The sequence below is a fragment of the Sinohyriopsis cumingii genome, unplaced genomic scaffold, assembly GCF_028554795.1.
Source record: "Sinohyriopsis cumingii isolate HCF-2022 unplaced genomic scaffold, ASM2855479v2 utg000348l, whole genome shotgun sequence".
Lineage (NCBI taxonomy): Eukaryota > Metazoa > Mollusca > Bivalvia > Unionida > Unionidae > Sinohyriopsis > Sinohyriopsis cumingii.
In genome coordinates, this window is record NW_028315888.1 from 1 (window position 1) to 11,599 (window position 11,599).

Below are 11,599 nucleotides of genomic sequence, written 5' to 3' on the forward strand. Positions count from 1 at the left end.
GCGACAGTTGATTCTCCGTATCACCCTGCCCAGGCTTGCGCCCTGGAGAGGACACTCCAGCTTCGCTCCACAGCGTCGACACAACACGTGAAGCACCAGTTTATCGGTTATAAGTCATCGGTCGATTGGCGTAGAGCCAGACACCAGGGGTTGCTTCTGACGGTGGGAGAGACCAACATGTTTCACTGGACGGCTACCGCCCGCCTCAAACTGGGCAGCCCCCAGCCAATAAAGTGCCGTCCCGCCACAGTTCGCCTGCCTTGCTGGGTGCGTAAGGCTTAAGTTACGCGAGTACCTGACAAGCTGATTGCAACTACTGCACCAAGAAATAAAAAAAAGAAAAAGAAAAAAGAAAAAAAACTTTAATCCTCAAGCTAGGTACCTGGAATGTCCGGACCATGCTGACTGGGCTTTCATATGATCTACAGATAATCAGTGATGTTCTAACGACTTCAGTGATCAACGACGAACTTGCAAGGCTCCAGGTCGACATCGCCTCACTACAGGAGACACGACTGCCAGATTCCGGGTCCCTCAGAGAAAATAACTACATATTCTTCTCGCAAGGAAAGAGCGTCGATTAAGCCAGAGAGTTTGGTGTTGGATTCGCTGTCAGGAACACTTTGCTGGGGAAGATAGAACCCTGCCAACAAGGGAATGGGAGACTGTTATCCCTCCGCCTCCACACCACAAACGGGCCTGTCTATCTGATCAGCGTTTACGCTCCCACACTAAGATCCTCCACAGATACCAAGGATGAGTTAAACTCGCTCATCGACAAAATTCCAAAGGGAAAGAACTTGATTTAGCTGGGCGACTTAAATTTTAGGGTGGGTGCCGATCATGACTCTTGGCCCTCCTGTCTTGGCACGTTTAGCATTGAGAAGATGAATGAGAATGGGCAGCGCCTTCTAGAGACGTGCTCGTACCACGACCTCAGCATCACCAATTCATTCTTTCAGACAAAACCACAGCACAAAGTGTCTTGGGGGCATCTCCGGTCTAAACACTGGCACCAGCTAGACTCATTACAAGACGGTCAGAAATGAAGGGTGTGCTTCTTACCCGTACCTTCAAAAGTGCTGACTGCGACACCGACCACTCACTGGTGTGCTGCAAATTGAAGCTTCAGCCGAAGAAGATCCACCCCTCTAGGCAAGAGGGTAAACCACACATTGATGTGAGCAAAACATCTTATCCAGACTAGGCTGAGGAATTCACCTATGCTCTTTCCAAGACGTTTGATTCAGAACCCCCCAACGGCAGTGCCAAAGAAAGATGGGATCACATCAGAGAGACTGTGTACAGCACAGCCACACGGATTTTTGGTAAGAAGCAATCAAAGAACAATGACTCGTTTGAAGCTAACTCTGCCGCACTCATGCCAGCCATGAAAAAGCGTCGCAGTGCTCAGCTGCAATACAAGCGATCCCTATGCCAGAAGACACTACAGGCATACAGGTATACCAGAAGCAAGGTGCAGAGATTAGCACGGGAGTGTGCCAATGAATACTGGCTTCACCTCTGTCAGAGCTTTCAGTCAACAGCAGATATTGGAAACATCAGAGGCATATACGATGGCATAAAAGAAAGCAATGGGTCACACGACGAACCTGAAATCACCACTGAAGTCTGCCACAGGCGATACCATCCACAACAAGGGCAAACAGATGGAGCGTTGGGTGGAATACTACTCCGAACTGTACTGCAAAGAGAACCATGTGACCAATAATGCCCTCAACGTCATTGAAACCCTCCCTCTCATGGCCGAACTGGACGGGAAACCTACTGTAGACGAACTGAAGAAGGCCTTAGAGAAACTGTCCCCAGGTAAAGGCCCAGGGATCACAGCAGAACTCATCAAGTGCGGATGTAGCGTGTTGCTCACACACTGCACGACCTCCTCTGCCATTGCTGGGACGAGGGTGAAGTGCCTCAGGACATGAGAGACGCTAACATCATAACCATGTTTAAGAACAACGGCGACAGAAGCGACTGCAATAACTACAGGGGCATAATACATCTCAGCATCGTGAATAAAGTTTTCGCACGTGTCATCCTGAACAGACTGCAGACGCTTGCTTACATAATTTACCCAGAGTCGCAGTGCTGGTTCGGGGCAGAGATGTCAACAATCGACATGATCTTCTCTGTTAGGCAACTGCAGGAAAAATGCAGAGAACAACACAGACCCCTCTTCCTGGCCTTTATAGACCTCACCAAGGCATTCGATCTGGTCAGCAGAGACGGACTCTTCACAATCCTGGCGAGAATTGGTTGCCCTCCGAAGCTGCTAAGCGTGATCCAGTCCTTCCACGAGGACACGAAAGGTACAGTGCAGCACGATGGCTCAACATCCGACCCTCTTGACATCCGCAGTGAAATTAAACAGGGCTGCGTCCTTGCCCCCACGCTCTTCGGCATCTTCTTCGCAGTCCTGCTTAAGCACGCCTTTGGGACGTCCACTGAAGGGATTTACCTGCACACGCGATCAGACAGCATACTGTTCAACCTGGCACAACTGAAAGCAAAGAGCAAAGTGCGTGAAGTAACCATCAGGGACATGCTCTTCGCAGACGATGCTGCTCTAACCACCCACACAGAAGCTGAGCATGCAATGAGTTTGGACTAACCATAAGCCTAAAGAAAACAAGCGTGATGGTTCAGGACTCGGACCCACCAAGCATCATCATCAACAACTACGAACTTGAGATGGTGAGTCAGATCATGTACCTCGTCTCTACCATCACCAACAACCTCTCGCTTGATGCTGAGCTCAACAAGCGGATCGGAATGGTATCAAAACTCTCTCTGGGTTGTCGCAGAGAGTGTGGAACAACAGCTTTCTGACCCTGAACACTAAGATCACCGTGTACCGTGCCTGCGTGCTAAGCACTCTCATATGTGCACCAGTGAAACCTGGACTCAGAAGAGAAAAGACAGAGCGACTTTCACATGCGATGCATCCGACGCGTACTGGGGATCACCTGGAGCGATCGAGTAACAAACAACGAGGTGCTTGAGCGTGCCAAGATTCCCAGCATGATCACACACCACCGCCTACGTCGCATCAGATGGCTGGGCCATGTACGTCGGATGGATGACGGACGGATCCCCAAAGACATTCTTTATTCTCAGCTCGCTTCTGGGAAAAGGTCGATTGGACGACCACATCTCCGCTTCAAGGATGTCTGCAAGCACGGCATGAAAGCCCTTGATATCGATGTCAACACATGGGAAGAGCTCGCTTTAGACAGATCAAGCTGGCGATATGCTTTGATCACTGGTCTGAAAGCCGGAGAGGACAAGCTACGCTTGCTAGCTGACGAAAGACGATCGAGGAAGGAAGAAGCAGTTCCAACCAACACCAGAGGCAAGCTTCAAGTGCAGCAAGTGCAACAGGGACTGCCACTCCCGCATTGCACTACATAGCCACAACAGTCGCTGCACAACCACCAACCAGGACATCTCTCATGGGCGCAGTTCCATCATCTCTTGAGACTAATGGATGCCAACACACAATATCCACATTGGCTATTGTTTTCTTTAATCTATCGCTCTAATAATTAACTGGATTGTCTTTTTCTTAAAAGGTATATTTCTCTTAACTCTGAACTATAGTGGAACGTAAATACTGTTAACTTCTTTTACTACTGGCAAATACATGCATATGCACCTTCTAATTTATAACTGTATCACCTAAGAAATTATAAATTTGTAAAGTTAAAGTTTATTATTTATACTATTCATTGGTGGCGATATATCTTTCTTTAATATTAACATTATTATTATTGTACTTTATTATTATTTTTATTATTATTATTATTATTATTATTATTATTATTATTATTATTATTATTATTATTATTATCATCATTATTATCGTTGCTGTTGTTGACTGAAACGGATTTAACGTAGGAAAAACACTATGCTATTATCAAGTGTCTATGACTGGATTTGGCTCAAGTAATATAGACTGCCTAAACACGATAGGAGCTTGCTCTACGTTTATAAGCTAGCTGTGAGCAGGAACATGGCCATGTAAAGTGTTGTCAGTGGAACATTTCACAACCGTCTTTCTCAAATCCTTCTTCTGGCCAAGTCTATATATCCGAGCTAGAATATATAACACAATCGTATTTCATTCTCAGCAATAAGCCGCATATTGCTTAATAGCTTCATAGGAAATATTTGATTTCATACCAGGACGAAGTTGGTTCTATAAAGCAGGAGAAACGCGGCCTGATAAAAATACAATGTTTAAATGAATATGGTTGAAACAGGAAAGACGTCCACAAGGACTACATCTAAATTTATTTCTGAATGATGGAACAAATTATTACGGAGATATAACATGTCTATAGTCGTTCATACAGCTATCGGGGTGTTTTTGTAAAGGATTTCTTCAGATGACATTGAAAGAATGTCTCACACCCATAAGCGTTATAAAGTTGAGTACGAGCAGCTTGTTCTGCCTGTTTTAATATTTTTCTTTCGAGTCTGGACAAAAATTACCCCTTACAAACATTGCTTTTTTGATCTTGATCTTCAAATAATATCTCATTAAAAGTCGCTTTCTGAGCGGAATATTTTTTGAATTTAGACTAAAAGTCTAACTCTGACTGTTTTCATAGACAAACACTCGCAAGCTCCTCTCACACAAACATATTCAAAGATCTGAACTATTTTTTCTTTAAACTGGCTGGATGTCTCAAATAGAAGAAACAACAACTTTGTGTGTGCTCCTCCCCTCTCTCTCTCCCCCTCTATCTTTCTGTCTTTATTGACTCTACCATCTCTTTCATCACGCATGCTGGCTGACCTGATATCACACACTGATGACACGTTTATCATTCTGTGTACGAAATATAACTGACGGATTTGCAACCCAAAGTGGTATATATTTCTGGATTAGAGCATATCATATAATAGCTGCACATAATAATAATAATAATAATAATAATAATAATAATAATAATAATGATAATAATAATAATAATAATAATAATAATAATAATAATAATAATAATAATAATAATAATAAAAGTGTCATGTAAATATCTTTGGCCAATCGCGTTCACTGACAGCATTATATAATTATTTTGTTTGATCCATGCTGATAGGGTTGCCGAAGCCTCCTACAGACGAATTGTTTTACTGTTTTGTCTTTGAATGTAATTGCGTCATACGATAATGATATTTGTGGCCTGGAGTAGGAATGTGTCCTTCTGTAGCTGTGTCCGTGATCACGTGTTTATTTGAATGCTCTAATGATTCCGTTACGTACGGTTTATTCATCACAAGGTCATCTGCAAACAGATCCAAAGATTAGAGCCGTGTTTAATTCTGATTAAATTTGTTCAAGTAAGATTATTATACCTGTATACCTGAAGCTTTATTTGTGTTCTACCAATGAAATTGGATAAATCATAAACATTTGTATATTACTATCCGTTACATTTATTTAGAGTAATCGCTTGTTGCATCAAAGAAAATATCCACTAGTTCTCTTCCTCACATTCATTATTCGATCATGGGTGTGAAGCGAATAAGATATCGTATTTCAGAAAAGAATGAAAGTAATTTTTAGAAGAGTACAAAATAATTTGCAATGAATATAAGTGTCTGTTTTTATCAAGGTTTGTTATACGATTGTGGCGAAGGAAATTGAAAAAAGTAGAAATTAATAGACAGTGAAAAAGATAACACTTGTGGGAGAAGGTACACAGGAACTTTATTCGCAATGTAAGTAATATATAATTTTCTTGTGAGGTGTTATAGCTAAAACTGTAGTAAAGACTGTCCCAAGATCATACGTGCTCTTTAAATTTATTTAAAGTACCTTTCGTTCGCCGATGTTCTTTTGAAGCACCAATATGACTGCAATATACCAGAGAGAAAGTGATAAAAGCACAGTTTTTTTTATCTCCTATCCAAATATATTCATTCTTCAGGTTCGTACATTGGCTAATTGATTGCCGAGAAGTATAAGTCACTCGTTTTTACAGATCAATCACATCTCACTTTGTTTGCGTGAGTTTCAATTCGTCAAAAGTGGGTGTGTCAAAAATATTGCCCGTGACTTCCTTTAGGGCGATGGTTCTTGCCTGTTTCTTCCTGCACCACAATAGCCATCATATATAGCCTATGCTACCCTAAAACTGGCATTAAACCATACACCACATCGATTAATAAGTGCGACTTTGAAACAGAGATCACTCACTATACATCCAAATTATATTATATAGTTATATTATGTGTCGTAGATTATGAACCTTAATGAGTTAAATACATTCATGTTGATAGCTAAAAAGAATCATAAACAATCTTGGATATCCAAATATAAATCATATACAGTGTCCGTTTTGTTTTTACTTACCTTTTGAATTTACGTATCTATCAATTGTACGACATTTTCATATAATTGACATTAAAATTAAATTAAGCTCAAATTACACGTATCAAAATATTTCCCAATGCAAACGTCTATAGATTAATATACTCTATATTTATAAGCTTGGCTAGGAGCAACAACATGCCCGTAAGGCGCGTGTATAAACGTGATTCTGAACTGTAAAACGAAATTACCAGAGAAATGTGTCGGTTCTAAGACATAATATTTAACAAGATCTTATTAAAATTGCGCTTCCTGGAAAATAATGATATTAGAATTCAGCATGAGCAACTTATTATGTCTGTTTTATACGTAGTTATGTGCAAGAAGACAATGGATGTTCAAGGGTGGTGTCAAAGACCAACATAGTGTAGTTTGGTCGCTTGGTATGTGGTGAGACTCCGGAAAGTCGATCTTAAAGCTTTATTCTGATGGAGTATATAGATGATTTAGACAACTCGAAAGTTCTATATCCATTGAAGTTTATGTTCAACTTTGTTTCTGAGCCAGGCCATACTATTTTCTACAGAAAGATAAATGATTTAGAACAGCGGTATAAACTCAACGACATTTTAAAGGTTCACTATATGTTCAGATAGTCAATCGCGCGGGTTTGGGAAAGATTAAATTTGATTGGAGTAATAGTTGGCTAAATGCAGGTATATTCTCTAATGTCTGTTAATAGGCGTGATTCATGGCGGGGACATGACTATAAGGCATGTATATAGTGTGGAATTGAAACTGTGGTTCACATTGGAAACATTGTCATTCTTCTGGAACGGGATGACGAGTTATCAAATCGACTACATATCCCATCAGTATTCTACTGACATAAAGAAAACTTTAATCGTTAAGTATAAAGGAAATACAATTCTAAATTAAAGATTATATATTATATTTCCACAGTTGCAACAATTTACCACATAAAAGATTTGTATGTAATATAAAACCGCGTGGGCATCGGTCACCATTATTCATAATTCATTATCCATTTACATAGATCAGAAAACAATCTGTCTTGATTCTTACAACTTTAAAAGTTACATAAGGCTGCCTTGTCCTCTAAAACATTAAGATCTGAAATTTGTACTGCTCCAGGAAGATTGTTGAGTAAAATCGACACACGGGAATAAAGACTTTTCTTACACAGTCATCGTCAGAAGTAACATTATTATACGTCTTTAGTCCACACTCACCCCCGCTCTCTCTCTCTCTCTCTCTCTCTTTCTCTCTCTCTCTCTGTTCGTCTGTCTCTCTCTCTCTTTGCTGTCAGTTACACTTGCGATCTCACACATAAACATACAGACAGAACCATGAAGACGACAAACATGTTCGAAGTAAGAACAAATTATTCTGAGTGGAAGTGTTAAGAGGCTCCACGTACACTGCACTATGTGAGCTCTAGTAGAGCTTCACGAGACTTACACGTTGTATGGATTCAGATTTATGACGCCTAAAATGTTTGAGTGCTTAGTATTGCTTTCCTCTGGTGGCTGTCTGAATGAACTAGATATACAACTTCTTCAACTCAGAGTCGCTGTTTACGCGCCAGTATGGTTTGTTAGAATTGCTGAATATTACATGTACCTAGATTATTTGCTTTAATTAATAGGTGTATAATTCATGGAACTAACTGAGTAATCACTGTTTTTAAATCTACATATGTGTGTTGGCTATTTGAGTAGCAAATTATGAATTACGCACATCTCCTGTTATCTCATGCAGCACCATCTTCCTATTTCCGATCATCAGATTATCTATTGAGGTTCTTCCAGCTTTTATGTTTCTTTTACTGCTATTAATATCCCAACTGCGACATATTTCCTAGCATACACAATCACCATCAACATTATTATTAGTATGATTATCATCATTATTATTATTATTATTAAGATGATGATCACTATCATTACCGGTAATGTTACCACTCCAAAGTCATCTGTGATATTTTGATAGGCGAGAAGGGTTATTATTTGTACATCCGGGAGCGATCCTAGTATGATGGAAATGAATATATGAATCAAATATCAATAAGCATTTTCTCATGAAGGGATGTAAAGTCTGACAGCGTGAAACCCATATTTCCAGGTGTGAAACGATTGAACAGTTTTCCCAACTTCCCTTTTACCATTCATGCTTAGAATTTTCATCCGTTCTATTGCATGCTTAGATCCAATTATTATGAAGATATCACCTCAAGTAATGCAAGATAACATTGCAATTTTAAATTATTTCACACTGTGCATTTAGTTTCTTACATACCATGAATATTGAAAAGAGATCGATGTATTCCGTAAATGTTAAATATGCCTCTCCAAGCACGTTATGCGCAATCATTTTGTGACCTGCTCTTTCGAATCCATTGCGATATAAATGCGGGCATTGAATGTAAAGCCTATATTGTAAAAGCTTCTACACTGTTAAAATATTATATAGTTTGGGTTTCTAGATGTTCACCATGATATACACATTAAGATAATGAAGAAAGGTGTCAACCTCATATGCATAATTTAATTATATGCAAGGTGGTGACTGACACTTTTCCATTCAATTTTGATACAAAAGGATACAATCTGTCTCTAGCCTATTTCTTATAAATGGAAACTGGGTAGATGATTCAGTTTAAATGTAGTTTTGTGTAACGCAAATCGAATTACGTAAAAATTGTAATGTACAGTTTGTGGTTACAGCTATAGAACCAACTTTATCCCTGCACTGAAATAAACATTAAAAGAGATAACAAGACACTATTTGTTGAGAAAGAAAATGATAAGAGATTTTACTATTTATTCCAGCTGAGAATCGATATATTTCAATGTTTCAATTTGTGTCCGGACACAGAAAGACATTCTTAACACAAATTATAGTTATATCGTCATGATGAACCAAGCTTAAAAAGCAGGAATTAGAGTATACCTTCATTTTTCCAACCATTTCCCCAATAAGATTTAACCCTTTACAAAACAGCTCGATGGAAAGTCTGAACTAACAGCGAAGCTGTTAAAACGCCATTAAGTTTATATAACTGGTCAAAATTAATTATGTCCTTCGGCAAAATAAAATATGTCCAAACTCAGAACGTAATTCGAAAATAGACATAAACGGCTTTAGACCTCTTGTATCCACATACTCATCTGTTTTTTTCGTCAGACACTAGCTTTGAGAAAGACATTTCAGTGTATTTGAAATTACAGCCCGACCATACGTTGTAGATGTGTGCCCATTCTCAATGTTTGACTTTTGTTGTTGGGGTTGGGGGTAGGGTGGGGTGTATTTTGTTCTTGTTGTTGGGTTTTTGGCAGATCAGAGCGGGGATGTTATATCAAATTATATTTAGGACAAATTCTCTGTTAACGTCCAAACCTTCGCACTAACCCTAAAAATGTAATGTTACATCACATCACCCTTACTCGATTATAGCTCCTACATGAACACATTGAAGGTCTCTAAGAATAGAAATAGGCCAGTCAACAATTCTGCAATATGTCTAAATAAATAAGCTCTCTACTTGGGCAAGGTCGCAATTAGCATATTTCGGAAAAAACTATGACTTAATGGAATTTAGCTATTCCAGAACAATTCTGTTAATAAAAATATAATAAAATGCACGGTACACTTAATGTCCTTGTCTCAAACCAACTTAATGTTCCTAATACTTAACCCACTCTCTTATAAAAATAGTATCTATTTATTGCTTTCTTACCAATATCAAAAAGGCTGTCTTTAGTCAGGAACTCAGAGGATATGATTTTGTACCAGGTTAAGTCCAAACTACAATTTAACATAACAATCCATGATGGAAGAAATCTAATGTAAATTGAAACGTCTCAAAACAAGTCAGATGTGTATCGCGCCATTTAACTTGGTACTATGTTTTGGGAATATCTTTATGATTTTGGGCAACATCGAGGGGATCGAAGGCTGAGGTCAGATCGGTATTTCACGCTTTGCACGCAAATAAATATCCTTACTTTGCCTTACTGAATAAGTATAATTAAGAAAATCCAGATAATATCCAATGGAACAATATCTGAGATGGTTCATCATATGAGGCTAACTCATCTCCTACTACTGTACATTAGGACGTCTATTCCGTGATATATATTGATTATTCGCTTCCAAAAATATCTTCCCACCCCCGGCTCCCATCTACGAAATAATCAATTCAATCTAACAAAGCTAAAAACAGAGACATAAATACAAATAGTACATACCTTGAGGTTATCACAGTGAGTATTCCTCCTCTCATTATCTAGGAAAATCTGTCAGCTAAAGTCATCAAATGAATATGATTATCGCTTTCGATCAATTGAAGGACAAACGAAAATTTTGCAGACAAGAACTTATTGAATTAAAGTGTATTTCTTTTCCCTTAATTCGACATACATTTCGCTAATTATACATCCTGATAGAATTCCCATAGAATTCTATAATGCAATATTCACAGCAAAAATTATAATATGACCCCAATGACTCGTGAACGTATCGTTCGTCAAAAAGTTCATCCACAAATAATATTTTTCCGTCATGTTGATTCCAATAGGCTCTGATTTGGTCCCCTAATCGCTAATTTCCATTTCCCACGGTCCCAATTGTTCCCAAAACCGCTGTCAGATAATTAAAAACACATATTACCGTCCCCAAATATGTCAAGCTCCAATATAGCTCCACGTAACAACTTGTACAGTCGTTTTCACTTCAGTACAATTTCATCGTCTATAGCGTTCATACAACGATATCATTGGAACATAAACTGCTAATTTCATACAGCAAAAAAGATTATTATTATTATTATTATTATTATTATTATTATTATTATTATTATTATTGAGTTGTTGTTTTTTTGCAATTATTAAATCACGTAAGAAAGTAAATGTCCATTATTTTGTCTCTCTCTGTCTGTCTTATGTTTTGCTTTGACGCTTCTTCCTTTGTCGATTCCCAAAATATATTTTTTTACCTTGCATAATTGTACTAGACAGCAAAATGTTTCAGTCACAAATAACGTGATGCAAGCGTGATCAAAACTAATTGGTCAGTCACTCTGGCATTATCCAGCTTGCCTAGAAGGGTCCATGACATTTCTTACTAAAAGGGCGCTATTCCTGGGCATCACCGTTCGCATATCTTGTTGTCCAGTCTATTCCTCTGCTTTCGCAATATATTACTAATTTTAATCGACAATAACCTTTGTCACTTATAAAT